The sequence below is a fragment of the Lethenteron reissneri genome, unplaced genomic scaffold (assembly GCF_015708825.2).
Source record: "Lethenteron reissneri isolate LAM-NWPU_2019-01 unplaced genomic scaffold, ASM1570882v1 scaffold_1713, whole genome shotgun sequence".
Taxonomy (NCBI): Eukaryota; Metazoa; Chordata; class Hyperoartia; order Petromyzontiformes; family Petromyzontidae; genus Lethenteron; species Lethenteron reissneri.
The window spans coordinates 6,252-27,936 of record NW_026891458.1 but is presented as its reverse complement, the minus strand read 5'-3'; the positions used below and the strand labels follow the sequence as shown (position 1 = coordinate 27,936).

General features: G+C 58.3%; 1 pseudogene; it reads right to left on the bottom strand.

Moving 5' to 3' along the window:
• Positions 1–7,082: 7,082 nt before the first annotated feature.
• Positions 7,083–20,876, bottom strand: LOC133339261 (myocardin-related transcription factor A-like; annotated as a pseudogene).
• Positions 20,877–21,685: the final 809 nt, after the last annotated feature.

Below are 21,685 nucleotides of genomic sequence, written 5' to 3'. Positions count from 1 at the left end.
CCTCGCGTGTCTCTGTCAGGCAGCAGAGCGTGGTGGTGGTGGTGGTGGAGTGCACCTCGCGTGTCTCTGTCAGGCAGCAGCAGAGCGTGGTGGTGGTGGTGGTGGAGTGCACCTCGCGTGTCTCTGTCAGGCAGCAGTGCGTGGTGGTGGTGGTGGTGGAGTGCACCTCGCGTGTCTCTGTCAGGCAGCAGAGCGTGGTGGTGGTGGTGGTGGAGTGCACCTCGCGTGTCTCTGTCAGGCAGCAGCAGTGCGTGGTGGTGGTGGAGTGCACCTCGCGTGTCTCTGTCAGGCAGCAGGGCGTGGTGGTGGTGGTGTGCACCTCGGGTGTCTCTGTCAGGCAGCACTGCGTGGTGGTGGTGGAGTGTACCTCGCGTGCTGTGAAGCTCTCAATGCCGTCGGCGTTCAGGAGGAGCCATACTATGGCTCGCCAGGAGACGGCGCTAAGGCAAACTCATCTCCACCTGAAGAGCGTTGCCCTCTCGCAAGCGTCGGTTTCCTCCAACAAATTAACTCCAGTTTCCTCCCACGTGTATAAACGCTCGTCAATTAGCTGAAAACATCTTCATATCAAGAAGATGGCAGAGCTTGGGCAATCGCCTGGCTGCTGCCTTTCCGCCGTTTGTGGTTCCTCCTCGCGCCTCTGCGTCGCTGTCTTCGAGATTCAGAGAATGCCGTGCAGCGGCGCGTTACAACTCTTATTGTTATCTTTATTTGTGTCAACTATATCTCCACAACGACGCCAATAATGATTGTGCACTACGTAGAAGTGTTTCGTTGTTTTACTGAGTCTCGGCACTTTTTTTTTCAGGCGGGTACTGACAAGTTTTCGCATTCGTGGGCGGTGTTTCTGGGTTCGTGTGAACCTGGGTGTCAGTCATTTGCCGGTACTCGTTCGGCACGCGGCATGTGGCTTGGAACAATCCCAGCCACACGCTGCGTGTGCGCGTGCTGAGCCACGGGAAGAACCCGAAGAACCCGGAGGAAACTCCATGCGGAACAGGGGGAGAACACGCAACTCCACACTCACACACGCAACTCCACACTCACACACACAACTCCACACTCACACACACAACTCCACTCTCACACACACCAACTCCACACTCACACACACAACTCCACTCTCACACACACAAACTCCACACTCACACACACGCAACTCCACACTCACACACACACAACTCCACACTCACACACACAACTCCACACTCACACACGCAACTCCAAACTCACACGCACGCAAATACAAAGATCCCCCGTGTAGCCTGAACAAACTTTTGGGGCAAGTGCTGTTAGCGAGCACCTATGAAAGCCGGCAAGGCACACGAAGGGGTGGGTGGCCAGCACTTCGCCCGACCGCCTTTGTCTCCCCAATGGCGATGTTTACACATCGCACCAGGTTCTTGTTTGAGGCTGAGTCGACCTAGGAGAGGCCCATCACCGATTCGGATAATCGTCACTAATACTGGCCATGAGCGGATATCGAACTCGGGTCGCCGGGTTCACACACTGCAGAGTAGAAGGAGCACACACACACTCCACATACACACACTCCACATACACACTCCACATACACACACTCCACATACACACACTCCACATACACACACTCCACATACACACACTCCACATACACACACTCCACATACACACACTCCACATACACACACTCCACATACACACACTCCACATACACACACTCCACATACACACACTCCACATACACACACTCTACATACACACACTCCACATACACACACTCCACATACACACACACATACACACACTCCACATACACACTCCACATACACACACTCCACATACACACCTCCACATACACACACTCCACATACACACCCTCCACATACACACACTCCACACACCACTCCACACACACACTCCACACACACATCCACACACACTCCACATACACACACTCCACATACACACATCCACATACACACCCTCCACATACACCACTCCACACACACTCACCACACACTCCACACACACTCCAACACCATCCACTACACACTCCACTCACCACTCCAACCACCCCACACACTCCCTCACACATCCACACCCACCCACACACACACTCCACACACACATCCACACACCTCCACACACACTCCACACCACACTCCACACACAAACTCCACACACACTCCCACACACTCAACACCACACTCCACACACACTCCACATACACACACTCCACTCACACACTCCACACACCCACTCACACACTCCACACCACACTCCACATACACACCCACACCACACTCCACACACACACTCCACACACACACTCCACACACACCCCCACACTCACACACTCCACACACACACACTACACACACACAAACTCCACACACACTCCACACACACACACAAACTCCACACACACACTCCACACCACACAAACTCCACACACACACTCCACACACACACACAAACTCCACACACACACTCACACACACACACTCCACACACACAAACTCCACACACACACTCCACACACACTCCACACACACACACAAACTCCACACACACACTCCACACACACTCCACACACACACAAACTCCACACACACACAAACTCCACACACACACTCCACACACACACTCCACACACACACACAAACTCCCACACACACCCACACACACACTCCACACACACACAAACTCCACACACACACTCCACACACACTCCACACACACACACAAACTCCACACACACACTCCACACACACACCTCCACACACACACACACTCCACACACACACAATCCACACACACACTCCACACACACTCACACAGAAAGGTACCCGAGTCTGGAATCGAACCCAGGTTCATCTTGCTGTGGGGCGCGATTGCAACGCAATTCATAATTTACTAACAAAGCTGTTGAGACTTTAGTAATATTCCTCAAGTATTATATTACTCACAGTACATATGATCAAATTGAGCATTTGCATAATACGAATCGTAACACTTTACGCAAAATTATCATTAAAATCCAAGTAAAACATGTTAAGGAATATCATCTGCAACAGCGGCTACAATCACAGCAAGAGCAAACCTCGTCAGGGCAGCACTCGTCATAGCAAGCACAGGAGGTGTCGTGATTGAGGGTTGCAACACAGAGGACGACGGTTTCAAACAATGGGGGGCGAATTTGATTAAAGCTTTCGTGACTGCAGGGATTCATCTTCTTGGTTCTTTCGGTAAAGTCACGTAGAAGGGAAGTAATAAAATAATAATATTACTTCCCTTCTACGTGACTTTACCGAAAGAACCAAGAAGAACAATGGGGGGCGAGTTCCACCCCTCCCAAAGCCGAGCACCACCACCACTCGCCGGTCCAAACCTCCGTGTTGTGGACACCACCGCGTTGGTAACACGGGGGGGGGGGGGGCTGATGTCGATGCAGAGCAGCAGCTGCCGTGGCTTGACACCGAGGTGGGCAATGAGCAGGATGATTGCGAAGGGGAGGAGGTGCAGAGTGGAAGATCTGGCGTGGAGGGGCGCTGTAATACAATGAAATCGTACGCCCGACCAAATCACTCATCACAGATTTACCCCCAATATATGGAAGTAAATTGGGCGTGGCGTTAGCCGATGTGGGTGTCTTTGCCAATAAAATGTTTTATTTGGTGTTTCTACCGTGCTGCTTTGTGGCGCTTCTACCACAGTAGGGGGCACAGCTGGTGGTGCATCTACCGGTCATCTCAGTCAACCCATGGCACCTGCTGGGTCTGTCCCGTGACATGCACGTAACCTGGCACAGTAGGGGGCACAGCTGATGGTGCATCTACCGGTCATCTCAGTCAACCCATGGCACCTGCTGGGTCTGTCCCGTGAACTGCACCTAGCCTGGCACAGTAGGGGGCACCGCTGATGGTGCATCTACCGGTCATCTCAGTCAACCCATGGCACCTGCTGGGTCTGTCCCGTGACTTCCTGTCGGCGAACCTTCGACACTTCACTTGGTGGCCTCAAAGTGCACCTAGCCTGGCACAGGCGCCGTGGTGACATCACCGTCACTTAGTGGCGAATGGCGGGTGATGTTGGTGGTCTTGTGGATCGTGAATCGCGGTTCTTGTATCAATTCCGCTTCGTCAATCGGGTAGCGATCTTGAAATGTACGATTTTATCTTAGATTTAATTCCACGGTTCACATATACAAATAACGACTGTATTGATGTCCTATTTGTACGTAACGTTTGATAGTAGTTTGTTCATATAGTCGATCAGTGCTGTATTTAATCGCTGTCTAAAAAAATATGTTTTGTTTATGTTTAGAAATCTATGTGATGCTGATGTGCGATTTCACCATAGCCGCGATTCAGTGTATTCCGATGCCCTACTTAATCTTAAACTAGACTCTGCGAGTGTCCGACCTTTTATTAAACTTCATGAAGTGAGTGCAGACAAGACCATTGCATTCTGATGTCCTACTTCATCTTTAACTTCGCCCTGTGAGCAGTGCCGGATTATCCTAGAAGCAAAAGTAGCTACTACATATGATGCTACGGGCCCCGCACTTTAAAGGGCCCCGCGCTAAATGCTTTCAAGCTGTCAATTCCGGTTCAGTGATTCTGCATTGCTCGATTACTATAGTTTAGCGATTTGGCTGTATAGAAAATAAAAAATAGAATTACTTTCCTATGCAAGTTAAACATTTACTATTTTAATATTTACGTTTTTTTAAATTTAGGGCCCCTTTATAACATTTGCTGAAGACCCCGCACTAGCTTAATCCAACACTGCCTGTGAGTGTCCGATGTTATGATAAACGTCACTTAGCTCGTGCAAACAATGACACACACACAGACTGACACACACAGAGACTGGCACACACAGACTGACACACACGCACAGACTGACACACACAGACTCAACCCGGCTTCGACTTCTGCAATCGGACGCCTCGGTCGCGTACCGGGTGAGCTGGTCATGGACATCACCGTGAATCTGTGTCCTGTAATCCTCCCATCATCACCGCCACAGTTCATCAACACACGGATCGTCGGAGAGATGTCCCTGCTCAATTGCGCGTTTGGGCACTGGTGCCCATCTCCCGTCCACAGTCCTGCAGATCCAGTGGTGGAAATTCCTCATTCCTGTTGCACGGACGAGTTTACACACAGGACAACCACTCGTGTGTGTACATTGAACTGCTTTCTCACCGTGCGAATCCAACCTGTGAATACAACCGTGAGGATCCAAGGTGCAGGGGAAGGGCAACAAACGAAACACAAAAAGCAGTTCGAAAGCATTGAGTTGATTTGAAAACGCATTTCTTTAAAACTTATTTTGTGTGTTGCTGACACCGTCGACTTCCTCACACAAGCCGTACTCGGTCTATCGACCCCAGGGGCTGATGGGCCGAGTCGATCCCCACCCAGCCAGGTTTTGCCGAGCCGCCCGACTGGACGTGCTGCCCGTGTTGCTGGGGTAGAGGCACCATTGCGGGTGTGTGTGTAGCCACTGTTACACGCGTCGAGTGTGGCAGCTGCTGCTGCTGCTGCTGCGGTGGTGGTGGTGGTGGTTGTGCTGGTGGTTGTGGTGGTGGTGGTTGTGGTGGTGGTGGGGCTGTTCGTCTCGAGTTGGGAGGTCGTGAAGTAGGGACCGGGCGTGCTGCACCACGAGCCTGGTGACCCGAGCTCGATTCTCGCTCATGGCCAACACCAGTGACGTTTATCTGAGCTGGTCCTCGGCCTCCCCTAGGTCGACTCAACCTCAAATAAGGACCTGATGCGGTAAATATCGCCACTGGGGAGAGGCCGGGTGTGGTGCTGGCCTCCCACCTCATAGGTGCTCGCTAACAGCACTCGCCCCAACAGTCTGTTAAGGCGACACGGGGGATCTTTGTCTTTGATGGTTGCTGTGGTGAACTGGAGCACTGCGGTTGGAGAGTCGCTCCTGTGGGTGGTCAGGCACCTTCACCAACCGCCACTGGGCAGTGCGGGGAAGTATGGTCAGTCTCCCCGGTGTCAACATCTTGTACATGACAGTGGCAGATCCAAATGGGGGCGGGGGGTGACAACTGCCAAGAGGGACGCATCGGTGGTCACGTTTCGGCGTTATGACATCACAATGCCACGTTACGTCATATCCTCATGGCCCGCCAGCAGACGGCAATGGCAATGACTAAATTGTGAGTGGAAGCAGATTGTAACACCGCGACCGCACAAAAGACAAAGATCTCCGACGTAGCCTTCAACAGACAATTGGGGCAAGTGTTGTTAGTGATCACCTATTAAGGTCGGCATGAGACACAAGGGTGTTTGTGACCAGCACCACGACCGGCCGCCTTTGTTTCCCTAGTACTGATTTCTACACACGACACCAGATACTCATTTAAGACGGAGTTGACCTCGGAGAGGCCCATTACCGGGTCAGATATTCATTCATCACCAATGTTGGGATATGAGCAGGAATTGAACTCTGGTCACTGGGTTTGTAGCAAAATATGCTTAATCACTCTGCCAGCGCTCTCCACACGTGCACACACACAATGTACACGCGCGCGTGCGCGCAACAGGCATGCGATCAACGAGGTTTCGAGTGGGCGCTGGTACCAAGTGCTTGTTTATTACATGGAGCCAGTGGGAAACAGCCTCCACCCGTTCAGCATAGTCCGTTACATCACATTGTTTTACAGGCTTTTTGTGACAACATATTTGGCAAAAAGTTGCATGCATTTTAGAAAATAGCAAAATAGATCTGTAAGTCGGCACGCGGAGCACGGCCAGCAGAGCCCGTGGGGTCAAGGCAATCACGGGGGTCCTCAAGCCCCATCCCACCAGCGCTGTGGGTCGGGTCCCACGGCACAGACGGCCCCACTCTCCCGGCTAGGCCCCACTCTCGTGGCTGGGTCCCATACCCCACCCTGTTGGCTATCAGCGTCTGCAGCCAGAGGACTGAGGAACCTGGCCCATGCAGCTTACCCCCGTGCCCACCTCCTGGGGTGACGATGCCGCGCGGCGAAGAAGCCAAGGCCGTCATAACGCGTTCTAGAAAAATACAAAACCGAGGCGCGCCCTCGCTCCTGGCGCCGTCCCCGTTCGGCGCTAGAAGAGCTGCGAGGCCGCGCCGAACACCAGGTCCTTTCACCGCCGCCGGCGTCAAACAAGTCCGCGGACGATAAGGGCCCGGCGGGGGGCGCGTGCGCCAGCGGGGGCAAGGGCCGGACGCTAGCTCGGCCCAGTCCACTCCGTCCTCGTCGCGCTCGCGGTCCGAGCGCCGCCTCCGAGCCCGCGCCGGCCTCCGCCTCGGCCCAGAACGCGTCGTCGTCGGCCCAGACGGCGTCTCCGCCACCGCCGCCAGCCGCACCACCCCGATCCACCACGCCGAGCGAGGCCGCTAGCTGGGCTCTGGAGGGCGGCGACGACGACGGGGAGGGTGCGGCGGTGGACAAAGCTCAGGCGGAAGGCGGCGGCGAGGCCCAGGTGGCCGCCGCCCACGCCCCCCGGTCGGCCGCTGCCGGAGCTGGGGCCCGCCCCGGCGGTGACGAGCGCGGCTCCTTCTGCTCGCGGGCGCTAGCGGGGATCTCTGCAGGGGTCACGAGGAGAGGAAGGGAAACATTGATTTACGTGCATGAAACTTTCATGGCTTGTGTTTATTCTTCTAAATTATTTATTTTTCATATCACCATTTCAGTAATGGAGGCCCATGCCTCGTGTTTACAATCCAAAGATAACTTATCTGATCCAGAAAATGTATGCACATGAAATATATATTATTTCCACAAATATTTTTTACTGAAACCAAGTCAGTAATTTAGTAGATTTTTTTGGGATAATTTAATAAACTCAAAATAGTTTTTTTTAAGAGAAATGATCGATTGGGGACCCAGTGTGCAAAGGGATAGCCAGGAGTTGTATACACGTCCCCCAAGAGGTCATGATGGGTCTAATTCTTACACGCAGTTTTATTAACCAATGAAACATGCAAGAGACATCAATATTGCAAGATTGAGCCATTTCATTTGCGCACGGTGACAAAGCTGTGCACAGCTTGACATGCTTCCGCTTCTTTGACGGAGTCCCGGCCGCACGGCACGACCGCGATGCACACGTCGAACGGCCCACACCACGAGAAACGGTCCTTTTATGTTCGTGTCAACGATGAGCGCCTTGGCAACGTATGGTGAAGTAACGCCCATTGCTGTCGCGGCGTGGGTACAATTTCATCCAGCATCGCAAATTGCCAAAAGCCTGTCAATTATTTTAAGACACCGTGATGGAAATGATTTGCATGATGCTCTGTAGGGCCGAGAGGCAGCCCATGTAAAACCATGTGTAAGGAAAGACAAGAGAGTCAAGTGTCTGTTATGTGGGGGTCTGCTGTCTGGAATGCTGTGGCCCAAACGCCACGGTTTTGAGTCTATATTCGTGTAGTTTATTGTTTCGTCTTATTTTCTTTCCAACTAAAGAAAAAAGCCTCATATTTGGCTTGCACTTAAACGGAATCATAAAAAAGAAACTGTGCTGGTCGTGTTGCGAGTTGTGTTTCCCCCCTTTGTTGCCGCGTCACCTCCGTTCTCGATGAGGATGTCCAGGAGGTCGTCCATGTGCTGCTCCAGGCCTCCCTGGGAACGACACGACGCCGGGTCACAGCGAGCGCCACGCGACGGCGCGACGGGCGCCACGCGACGCCGGGTCACAGCGAGCGACGGCGCGACGGCGCGACGGGCGCCACGGGCGCCACGCGACGGCCGGGTCACAGCGAGCGCCACGCGACGCCCGGACGCGAGTCAGAGGACTCGCGAGCGCGGCTTCTTTTACAGAGGGACTGGCCGCCACCATTCCGCCCCACGATTCAAGTTTCAAGTTTTGTTGAACCGTTGAGAACAAGAGACCAGGACGAGTCCCATTAAAGACAAATACAAGCATCAAGCAAATAGGGATACGAGCGAGAGCAGCCGCGTCACAGTAGAAGTGGACGAGGGGGGGTTGGGGAGGGGGGGCGCTCGCCTGCATGGAGGGGGCCTTTGTGCTTGACGGCGTCCTCGTACGAGGGCGGGAGATCAGGCGTCTCGAGCTGCTCGTGTGAACGGACACACGCGCACACACAGACACACACACACAGACACGCACACACAGACACGCACACACAGACACGCACACACACCTACCTTAATAGTACACAATTGGTAACGTGCGCAGTTTTCCTTCACTCTCAGAGAATGATTCAGAGCCGTGGAAAAGCAACAAACACGGGGGAATTCAGCAAATAGTGACACCATTTATTTCCCAAGCTGTGTGATCCTGCCTTGTGCTTCTACAGTGCACGTGGGAGGAAGCCGCAGTACGCTTGCTGCAATCCCGTGACGAGTCAGCAGAGGGCGACCTCGACCCCACGGGTCGGGAGGAATCTCATGGGCGTGTGTATGCTCCGCCAACCCCACGGCAGTGCATTCCGGGCCACGTGCAGCACGGGCGCCCGTGCCGCCCCCCAACCTCGCCGTGAGAGAGCAGCGCAAGCCTCGAGCGCAACGCAAGCCTCGGAGAGCGATCGTGGGCGCGAGCTCGGGAAAGGCGGAGGCTCGGGGAGGGCGGAGGCTCACCCGGGAGGGCGTCCCCGGGCCCCGGGCCGTGGTGGGACGGGCTGTCGGGGAACGCGCGAGCTCCTCGCGCTCCGGCGCCGGCCGCTCGCGCTTCACCTCGAGCGGCGGTGCCGCGACGCCGGCGGGCGTCGGCGGAGTGCGCGGCGGGGGCTTCCCGGTCCGCCTCGGCCTCCGCCCTACCGCACGGCCCCGGCGCCGGGGGACCGGCGCCGTCCCCGGCGAGGGGACTCCCGCTTCACCGGCGCGGCGGTCGGGCTCGGGGGCGGACCTCCGACGGGGGTCCGCCCGAGGGAAGCAGAACGCCTGAGCGCGTCCTCGCGTCCCCCGGGCCGTCCCCGCCGCACGGGGCCCGCGGAGACAACGGGGTCCCGGCTTCGGGAGAAAACCGGGCGACGCTCGGTTTCACTGGGTAACCGGGCGAGGACCGGGCTTGGCGGGAAGCTCGGCGAATGCTGCTGCGGTGGCGAGGCCTGGCCGCCAGTGCCGGAGGCTTTTCTCGCGCGCTATCTGCCTCCGCAGCTCGTCGGCCTGCTTCTGCTCCTGCTCCAGCAGCCTCTGCAGCTCCTGGATCTTCCTGCGCTTCATCTCGAGCAACAGGCGGTCTCCGGCCGCCGCATCCGCCTCGGATCCCGGGCTCCCCGTCCTCTCCTCCTTGACCCCGGGCGAGGGGGCGAGGACGCCGGGGGTTCCGCAGGGACCCGGAGAGAGCGACGAGTCGCCGGAGTCGCAGCCCGGCTCGGGGTCGCCGTCGGGGGGGGGCGGCGCCGCGGCGGGGGGGGCGCTCCCCCCCCCGCGGAGAAGGCGCGGCGGAGCCGCTCGAGCAGCGCGGGTTTGGTGCCGGAGACGGGCAGCGAGCGGCGCTTGAGCTCGTGCCTCAGCTCCGTCACCTGGCGCGGACGAGCGGCACGCGGGCGGCGGGGGAGGGGGGACACGCGAAGGCGTCATCGCGAGGCCGCGCGCGACGCGACGAACGCACGGGAACGTTCCGCCCGTTTTCTTGTGCCGGCGGAGTTGCGGCGGACTCCCCAATTCACCTTCATCTCGTCCAGGCTGGAGGGCAGGCCGCCGGCGCGGTGTGCAGGGCTGGCTGCCCGACGAGCTTGCGCCAGGACTCGCGTCGGGCCCGCTCGTCCGAGGCTCGGATTTGATGGCGCCGCGAGTCGGGCTTGAGGGTGGGAGACTTCACGCATGCAGAGGGTCACGGTTACACTGGCAGCATGGCACACACATCGTGCCTTCATCACCCTGCCATACATAGCAGGGGTAACCAAAAAAGATTTCCAAAATCATGAACAAACACAAAATCCTGGTCCGATTAACACACTACATAAAATTCGTGATCTGATCCCATCCGTGAAGGACAAGAATCCTGAACATGCAATATCCCAGGCGTCTACAAACTAAGCTGGATCTGCGGCAGCAGTTACATTGGGGAAACTAAGCGACATGCTTCGGACCGTGTTCGAGAGCATAAGGCAGATTTGAAACACGATAGGACCAATACTTCTGCCGTGGCTGATCATTATTTAATGCGACTGGCTCACACGAAATTGATTTCTCTAAGACGATGTACTTTGCAAGCCAACTGGCTATTGACAATGATTCGTTAATGAAGCCATCCATATATACAGACACAGACACAATTTCAACTGAGAGGAAGGTTATCGACACAGCAATCATTGGAAAGATTGTCATCAATCACTTTGGGTCATGACTTGACTTGTGCTGTATTGTCAATCAACCTCCACCGTCAGCAGTGTGGTGCGTGTAGTGTGGTGTGTGTAGTGTGGTGTGTGTAGTGTGGTGTGTGTAGTGTGGTGTGTGCAGTGTGGTGTGTGTAGTGTGGTGTGTGGAGTGTGGTGTGTGTAGTTGTGGTGTGTGTAGTGTGGTGTGTGTAGTGTGGTGTGTGGAGTGTGGTGTGTGTAGTGTGGTGTGTGCAGTGTGGTGTGTGCAGTGTGGTGCGTGTAGTGTGGTGCGTGGAGTGTGGTGTGTGTAGTGTGGTGTGTGTAGTGTGGTGTGTGTAGTGTGGTGCTTGGAGCGGGTACAGTGATTTCCTGGTGGCCCCTTTGCTGCCATTGCATCGCGGCCGCATTGGCATTGCGGCCGCATTGACATTGTAGCCGCATTGACATTGTAGCCGCATTGGCATTGTAGCCGCATTGGCATTGTAGCCGCATTGGCATTGCTGCTGCATTGGCATTGCAGCCGCATTGACATTGTAGCCGCATTGGCATTGCTGCTGCATTGGCATTGTAAGCCGCATTGACAGTGTAGCCGCATTGGCATTGCTGCTAGCATTGGCATTGCTGCCGCATTGGCATTGCTGCTGCATTGGCATTGCGGCCAGCATTGGCATTGCTTGCTGCATTGGCATTGCTGCCGCATTGGCATTGCTGCCGCATTGGCATTGCGGCCAGCATTGGCATTGTAGCCGCATTGTCATTGTAGCCGCATTGGCATTGCTGCCGCATTGGCATTGCGGCCAGCATTGGCATGCTGCCGCATTGGCATTGTAGCCGCATTGGCATTGCTGCCGCATTGGCATTGCTGCCGCATTGACATTGTAGCCGCATTGGCATTGCTGCCGCATTGGCATTGCTGCCGCATTGGCATTGCGGCCGCATTGGCATTGCGGCCGCATTGGCATTGCTGCCGCATTGGCATTGCTGCCGCATTGGCATTGTAGCCGCATTGGCATCGCGGCCGCATTGGCATTGCGGCCGCATTGGCATTGCTGCCGCATTGACATTGTAGCCGCATTGGCATTGTAGCCGCATTGGCATTGCGGCCGCATTGGCATTGCTGCCGCATTGGCATTGCTGCCGCATTGGCATTGCTGCCGCATTGACATTGTGGCCGCATTGGCATTGCGGCCGCATTGGCATTGTGGCCGCATTGGCATTGCTGCCGTATTGACATTGTGGCCGCATTGGCATTGCGGCCGCATTGGCATTGCTGCCGCATTGGCATCGCTGCCGCATTGGCATCGCGGCCGCATTGGCATCGCGGCCGCATTGGCATCGCTGCCGCATTGACATTGTGGCCGCATTGGCATTGCGGCAGCATTGGCATTGCTGGCCGCATTGGCATTGCGGCCGCATTGGCATTGCGTGCCAGCATTGGCATTGCGGGCCGCATTGGCATTGCGGCCGGCATTGGCATTGCTGCTGCATTGGCAATGCTGCCCACACCCATGCTACTGGTGCTGCTGATACACTTGGGCTACGCCCATCTCCAAACCTTTATAAACAGTTTGCCTTTAGAGGATAACCCCTTTTACTGATGACGACCGCTTGTGTTGTGATCAAAACGTCGTGATATTTGTATTCACTTCATTTTTTATTATCATGTTTTATATCTACGTGACTTTATCGAAAGAACCAAGGAATATTGTGTAAACTTACCAGGTGAGTAACCATTCAGGTCCCGACTCAAAAATGGACTTTAATAACGGAGTGAGTGTGTTCCCCACTCGATGCAGAGGCATTTAAATAATCGGGCCTCAGCACGATGCTGTGGAGTACGGAGTCGTGATCGTAGGATCGATTTCAGACGACACACCCACGCATGATGGCGTGTCCCCCAGTGTCCAATCGCACCCGCAGACTCCGTGCTGCAGTACGCCACATCGAGCGGAAGGTGGCGCTCCAAGCCCACAAAGATTCCCCCTCTAAACATTCTCAAGACCGTCGGGGCAATGTGCTGTTTGGCGAGGACCTTCGAAGGCCGGCACGGCGCACAGTGGGTGGCCAACAGCACGTCCTGCCGTCTTCAGCTCCACGGTGGCGATGTTTACACATCGCACCAGATACTCAATTGAGGCTGAGTCGACCTCGGGGGAGGCCCAGAACTGTTCAGAGATGAGACAGCCGATGTTGGCTTTCGCCGGAAAATCGAACGTGGGTCGCCAGTTTTGTAGCGCAGTGCACACTCCTATACACAATAATGTACACAGCCCCGGAGCCATACACAAAAATTGCCATTTGCCACAAAGCGACAGGAATTTCACCGCAGCGCGTGTGCCACACCCTTGCACCGACGCGCAGGCCAATGGGCCCCAGTCACCTGGAGGGTGCGTGCGGCCCTGCTTTGGAGGGGCAGCAGCCGCTGCTGCCCCAGCAGCTGCCGCCGCTGGCTGCTGCTGCTGGCTCGTGATGGAGCGGCACCTCTGGCTGCCGCTGCATGGTGTCGGCTGCCCGAGCGTTTGCAGATCCAAAAACATCTGCTGCTGTTGCAGGAGCCGCGTTAGGGATGGTGCCGGCTGGCAGGATCGTCGGGCCGCGGGCCAGGCCGTCGCAAGGTGCCTCCGGCCGACCTCCTCCGGGGCCGCGGGCCGCCGTGGGCGGTTTCCGGCGCAGAGGCAGCGGCGGCGGCGGCGGCGCCTCGCCTTTGTCCGGGGCAGGCCGCTGGCCAGGCGGGACGACTGGTGGTACTTGAGCATTGCGCACCTGGGCCGCGGTCCTTGCCGCGTCTCCTGGCCCGCTGGCCCCCGGCCCTCCGGCTGGCTGCGTGTGCTGTTGACGGGGAGATGGGAGGGGGGAGAAGAACACATCCATGCCACGTCGTCCGCACCGCGTGTATTTTAAGTTAATCTCCGTTAGCATCTGCGTCGTGTCTGCTCGCTGAGGAGGCGGTGTGTGGTGGGGGGGGGGGCGGCGGTGGCGGGGAGGGGGGCTCACTTTGACGAGCGGCGAGCGCGGCTTGCTGGGCGGCGTGACTCCTGCCGGCTGACCCTGCCTCGCGTGGACGGGGTTCGCCAAAACCCCCATGGCACTGGCTGTGTCCCCTTGCCGGCCGCGCTGCTGTTGCTGGCGAGGTGTTAAACGGGAACGAGCGTCGAGAATGAGCGTCGAGAACGAGTGAACCTGCACCACTGCCGTAGTGGATCACCGATCCTCGACATCGGAGTTCTAGAGATATGCCTGTCCGTGTGGGTCCATGTGGGTGTAAGTCTGGGTGTACGTGTGGGTATACGTGTGGGTGTATTAGTGGCAAGCATACTTCACTATGCACCCGGAAAGTTCAATTCCCGCTCACGACTATCATCAGTAATACAAATCTGAACCGGTCCTGGGCCTCACCGTAAAACGAGTACCTGGTGCGATGTGTAAAAATCAGCGGTCGTGGTCCTAGCCACCCACTGCATCATGCGACATTCTGGCCTTAACAGGTGCTCGCTAACAGCACTTACCCCAGCAGTCAGTTTAGGCTATACGGGAAATCTTTGTATTTCTACTCTTGCCTCCACAGCGTGGTCTCCATGGTAAAGTCTCCATATTAAGGACCCCCCAGAACAAAGAACAGGACTCACGGCGCCGGGATCTGCAGCGGATGAGGGGTCCGGTCCGGGGACCGAGAAATCGAGGGAGGGGTGCTGCGGGGGAGGGGAGGGGCCCTGCGGGGCAGGGGAGGGGCCCTGCGGGAGAGGGGCGAGGCTGTCGGGTGAGAGGGAGCGAGCGTCGTCCTCCTCCTCGTCCACGTGGGCACCGCCTGCGATGGGCAACACATGCACCAACAACAAAGGCATAGATTCCCCGTGTAGCCTCAACATGCTGTCTGGGCAAGTGCTGTTAGTGGCACCTTCATCTCCCCGTGATGTTTATACACTGCACCGGATACTAATTTTAAAGGCTGAATCGACCTAGGAGAGGCCCAAAACCATTTAACATATTTGTCACAGGTTTTGGCCGTGAGCGGGAAATCCAACTCGGGTGGCCAAGGTTCATAGCGCAGCGCACTAACTACTGCGCTACCACTACTCCCCACTTACATACATTTACTATCGTACATACACGTACATAGAAACACAAGCACATAACAACAGCCACAACTCGCCACTAAGTGGCGTCATTCTCACCCACAACGCCTGTCCACCTTGAGGCCACCACGTGAGGGTGTTCAAGGCTTGCTGGCAGGACGTCACGGGATAGACCCAAGCTTAAGCTTCTCGAATTATGTGTTAAATAGTGTAGAGGGCATCGCTGTCACGCGCTGCGGTGAACAGGAACTGGCTACGACTTCCAGCCCCGTAGCTCTAACCGGGGCTGCCCACCTTCACGAAGGTCCTCAAACATCGTGACAGAGGGGAAGGGAGCGCTCTGCTCCTGAGTTGCGAGGTCCGGGTGCGGGTCCAGGTGTGGGCAGCCGTGCGAGTGGTGAGGATGGTCAGAATGAGTGGACGCTGTGGGACACGTGGTCGGGCGGTAGTCCGTGGTTATTGTGGACGGTTGCGGCCTCATGGTGCAAAGCGGTGCAGGTGGTGCGGGCAGTGCGGTTAGTACGGACGGTGTGGTGGAGTGGTGAGTGGGGACGGTGTGGGTGAGTGGTGGTGGTGAGTGTGGGTGGAGTGGTGAGTGGTGAGTATGGTGGAGTGGTGAGTGGGGACGGTGTGGGTGGAGTGGTGAGTGGGGACGGTGCTGGTGGAGTGGTGAGTGGTGAGTGTGGGTGGAGTGGGTGAGTGTGGACGGTGTGGGTTGGAAGGTGGTGAGTGGTGATTATGGGTGGAGTGGTGGGTGGTGACGGTGTGTGGGTGGAGTGGTGAGTGGGGACGGTGCGGGTGAGAGTGGTGAGTGGTGAGTGTGGGTGGAGTGGTGAGTGTGGACGGTGTGGGCGGAGTGGTGATTGTGGGTGGAGATGGGTGAGTGGTGAGTGGGGACGGTGTGGGTGGAGTGGTGAGTGTGGACGGTGTGGGCGGAGTGGTGAGTGGGGTGGAGTGGTGAGTGGTGAGTGGGGAACGGTGTGGGTGAGGTGGTGAGTGTGGGTGGAGTGGTGAGTGTGGGTGGAGTGATGAGTGGGGACGGTGTGGGCAGAGTGGTGAGTGTGGACGGTGTGGGCGGAGTGGTGAGTGTGGGTGGAGTGGTGAGGTGGTGAGTGGGGAACGGTGTGGGTGGAGTGGTGAGTGGGGACGGTGCGGGTGGAGTGGCGAGTGTGAGTGTGGGTTGAGTGGTGAGTGGGTGACGGTGTGGGCGGAGTGGTGAGTGTGAACGGTGTGGGCGGAGTGGTGAGTGTGGGTGGAGGGGTGAGTGTGAGTGGGGACGGTGTGGTGGAGTGTGAGTGGGGGACGGTGCGGGTGGAGTGGCGAGTGGTGAGTGTGGGTGGAGTGGTGAGTGTGGACGGTGTGGGCGGAGTGGTGAGTGTGAGTGGAGTGGTGAGTGGTGAGTGGGGACGGTGTGGGTGGAGTGGTGAGTGTGGGTGGAGTGATGAGTGGGGACGGTGTGGGCGGAGTGGTGAGTGTGGACGGTGTGGGCGGAGTGGTGAGTGGGGACGGTGTGGGTGGAGTGGTGAGTGAGGATGGTGAGGACGGTGTGGTGAGTGCGGGTGGAGTGGTGAGTGGGGACGGTGAGGACGGAGTGGTGAGTGGACGGAACCTATACCGGCGCCAAGCTGCAGGCCGGCACTGTCCACGGCGAGGATGTGCCGCTGCACCAGCTCGATGGCGCCGGGCCGCAGCGCCAGTCTCCCGTTGAGGTCGGCGGCGAGGCCGCGCGCTTGAGCCGCAGCTGCGCGCCCTGCAGCGCGGGCTGGGCCTGCGTGTCTGTGGCCGCACGCGGCGGGGGGGGGGGGGGGGAGACGACGGCGTCAGGACCGACGCAGCGCCGGCCGCGTCCCCGCTCTAGACGCTCTGCCCCCTGCCCCCCCCCCTGAACCGGCGGAGCCCATCGGAGCCCATGACGACGTCGCGACAAGCGCCGCTCCCACGGTGACGACGGCCGGGCCGGAATCAAACGAAACGAGACACGTGACGCATGACGAGCGACGCGTGACGCGTGACGAGCGACGAGCGACGCGTGATGATCACGAGTAACGCGTGACGTGGTGCCATCACCACCTTCCAGGATGTGCTTCTTGACGAGCTCCTTGCGGTCTGGGCGGTTCCAGATCTTGTGCTTCAGGAAGTCCTCCGTCTGCGGGAACGGACGGCATGCGCCTGGTCAACGACGATCGCAGCACCCGCTAACGCTCACGTCGATCACTAGCTCACCGTGGGTCAGGCACATCCATATTACTCTTAGATTGCTACTGCTTTGGTTACTGATCCCGTAAACTTTAGTTGTTGATTCCTCTGCCCATGATTGATCATTGAATCTCGTGAGTCGGATCGTAGAACCACAACAATAATTTTTACCGATTAGGTGCCTTTCGCAACGTCTCAAGGCGTCATGCGTAAGGAACAGGGTGACAGACTAGGAGCCAGAGAGGAACAGAGCGAAATGGAAGACGCAATGCCAATGTTGCGTTGTACACCCTCCTCCACCCGACACAGCTAAATAGGGAAGTGCCCATTTGTCATTGCCCAAGCACACCGGTCGCCCCAGCCTATGCAGTAAATCCTCCACCCATGTTCTCATTCACCATTCGTTGTCTGGGTCACAGATTTAACCCAAGCAATGGAGTACGAATCGTAGCGTTGGTCGTGAAAGCCAACAACGTGCAAAATCAACTTCAGTCTTTCGACTTCTTCCCTCGCACTGCTCCACTCCTACCATCATTGTCTCTTTTCCCCAAGCTCTTATTACCATACTAATAACCTCGCTCAATGCAACTTTTATCTTCTACAACTATGACGATGATGTTTATTGCTGGGCGCTTGATGTTTTGGGCCTTTGGGCCCCCATGCCCAGCAACTATCTGATTTAAACCGGCAAAATTAATCCGAGCAATTCAGTGCCCAGAGTCCATGTTTGACCTTTGATCCTTTAGCTTGACCCCTGCCCCCCTGGCAACATTGTCCCCCTGTGGCTGCGTTAAGCCTTCCCTATTAACCCTGACCTCTGCCCCCCTGGACAAAGTTGCCCTTCCCCATGGCTGCATTACCCCCGTGCCCTCTGCCCCATAGGCGTGAGTCCCTGGGTTCTCACCCGCGCTCTGTCCAGGTTCCGGATCGCAGAGGCCATCCTGAGTGCTGCAAAAACACACGCACGCAAAGACACGCACACACACACAGACGCACGCACACACAGACGCATGCACGTACAAAATACACACGCACGCACACACGCACACACGCACACACGCACGCACGCGCAGGGAACCGTTCATGCACGGCGCCGGTTTAGAACGCCGAGGCCGCTCCATGAAAACAAAACAACTCTCAAAGTGATTTTTTGTGCACGCGATCCCGAAACATTTCGGTCGTACAAACTGTGCACTCGTTTTATTTTGAAGTCCGTCTTGTGCTCATGCGTCTCTCGGGCACCTTGGTTTATTTAAGTAATCGTGGTTACCACGATTATTGTTGTTATTGCTGCTGCTATCGCTGCGATTGTCATTATTGCTGCGCAAACAAATCGAGTGGCGCCCGGCGCTGGCCCGCAGAAGCCCAGCGCTGCCAGCGCTGCGAGCGCTGCGAGCGCTGCGAGCGCTGCGTACGCTGTGAGCGCTGCGTACGCTGCGAGCGAGCGGCAAGGCCGCTGGCGTTTCCTCTCCACGGCGCGCTGCCGGATTGGCACCGTCTCCCCCTCACGAGTGCCGCTGCACGGCTCAGCGAGCCGACCACGAGCGTGGAGAGCGAGCCAAGCATGCGTGTCCGCGTGTCGGTAACCAGCGCGGCACGCGCGTCCCCGTGTCCACGTGTCCACGCGTCCCCGCGAGTATATGCTTGTATGTGCATGTGTGCATGTGCTGGTGGGGTAGTGGCTAGCACACAACACCACGACCCGGCGACCCGAGCTCGATTCCTGTTCACGACCAATAACAGTGGCTCATATATGGACCAGTCCTGGGTCTCCCCTAGATTGACCGAGCCTTAAAATGAGTACCCAGCGCATTGAGTGTGAGCACGTGAGTGCACTCACGCGGCACGAGGCGCTGCTGCTCCAGGTTCTCCCACGAGCGCCGCTGCTGCAGCTTCACCTGCAGCACTGGAGACACAGACGCAGTGGCCGCTCAGCCCCGGCCTCCAACCCTCGTCGCTCCTCACCTACGACCCCTTCACCTGCCGCCCCAGAGCACCCCAAACCTCGAGCCCCCCGTCCCGCCTGCCCCCCCGCCCCCCCCCGCCCTGCCCCCCGCGATGCCCCCCGCGATGCCCCTCGCCATGCGCGCATTCCATCGCGGCTCGCCGAGCTGCGTCGCGGGGATGCGCGGCGTCGCGGTTGGCTCTGCCTCAGAGGCCCTATTAGGGCTTTCGATTCCCACTGCTCCGACGCAAACCCTGCCAGAGGCGAAACGCACGCGCACGCACGCAAGACGTTACCGAGCCGGCACGTGTGTAACCTCGCCAGGGATACGAGCAGCAGAATTTCCCATTTTTGGAATGCGAGGCGTGTGTTTTTTTGCAAAAGCGTGTTTGGGCTGGCACGCGAGCCGCCACTTTTTTTGACGAGAAAATTACGAAGTGCAGCGAGTGACATCACTCGGCGTGTTGACCGGGGAGGCAGCGGGGGGGGCTCCACCCGCGGCGACGAGAGGGGGTGGGGGGCAGAGGGGGGGCGGCAGGGGCCGTGACAACGCAGCCAGGCGTGGTGGGGATCCCTCGTCTTGGAGCGAGGGATCCGAAGAGCCCCCCACCCCCGCCACGCTACGCTGGGTCGTGCCCCCCCCCCGTACCCCACCGCCCCCCACCCCCCCGGGTCGCGCCGCCCTCCAGGGGCGGCACGGGGCGACCGCGCGCCGCCGCATGTGGCAGCGATTGTGGGGATGATTAAAGAACGGAGAGCTAGAAAACAATAACACGGAGGGGACTCACGCCGCACCCGCGCACGCCCAATGGAGCCGTCAAATGAGCCGAGCGCTCATCGCCGGGCACGGCGCTCGGCTTTCGGGAACGGGGAGGGGAGTAGCCAGGGGAAGGGGGTGGGGGGGGCAGCCACCAGGGCCCACGCTGCCAGGGCCCCCCTGGGATGGGATGCCCGTCCCCCACCTCCCCCCCGAGGGAATCCCTCGACCCTGAGCGGCCAACCACGCGAGGAGGAAGTGCACAAAGGGTCCGGCAATCCCCCTCGTCACCGCCTCAACCACCCACAACCACATGCAGCGCAATACCAACTCAACCACACGCTCTCAGATGCCACTCTCAACTATCGTTGCAATTACCCCCGCACTCTCGCTCCCGTAATCTCTCGCTCTCCCCCCGCTCTATTCCCCAATCGCTCTCACCGTTTTCCTCTCAAAAACTCTCGCTCATCTTCACTTTTGCTTCACCCAACAATGCAAACCGAGAAGCAAACTCCTCACATCAACCAAGGGCAGTGGTGAGGCCTCAGCCTCCAAGGTGCCACCTTCTCCCCCCACCTCCAGTCACCTCCTTCCCCGCAGCCCACACCCGGACGCGTCTCTCGGTGGGCACTCGGCCCATCATCAACACTGCGCGAATCACCGCCAATTACCGGACTGTCCCTGGGGAATACTCGGGGTGACGACCCCATGAAGGGCGACGACCCCCCCGAGAGGGGCGACGACCCCGAGAGGGGCGACGACCCCGAGAGGGGCGACGACCCCGAGAGGGGCGACGACCCCGAGAGGGGCGACGACCCCGAGAGGGGCGACGACCCCGAGAGGGGCGACGACCCCGAGAGGGGCGACGACCCCGAGAGGGGCGACGACCCCGAGAGGGGCGACGACCCCGAGAGGGGCGACGACCCCGTGAGGGGCGACGACCCCGAGGGGCGACGACCCCGTGAGGGGCGACGACCCCGAGAGGGGCGACGACCCCGTGAGGGGCGACGACCCCGTGAGGGGCGACGACCCCGAGGGGCGACGACCCCGAGAGGGGCGACGACCCCGAGAGGGCGACGACCCCGAGAGGGGCGACGACCCCGAGAGGGGCGACGACCCCGAGAGGGGCGACGACCCCGAGAGGGGCGACGACCCCGAGAGGGGCGACGACCCCGAGAGGGGCGACGACCCCGAGAGGGGACGACCCCGAGAGGGCGACGACCCCGAAGGGACGACCCCGTGAGGGGCGACGACCCCGAGAGGGACGACGACCCCGAGAGGGGCGACGACCCCGAGAGGGGCGACGACCCCGAGAGGGGCGACGACCCCAGAGGGGCGACGACCCCGAGAGGGGCGACGACCCCGAGAGGGGCGACGACCCCGTGAGGGGCGACGACCCCGTGAGGGACGACGACCCCGAAGGGGCGACGACCCCTCGTCCCAACTCAC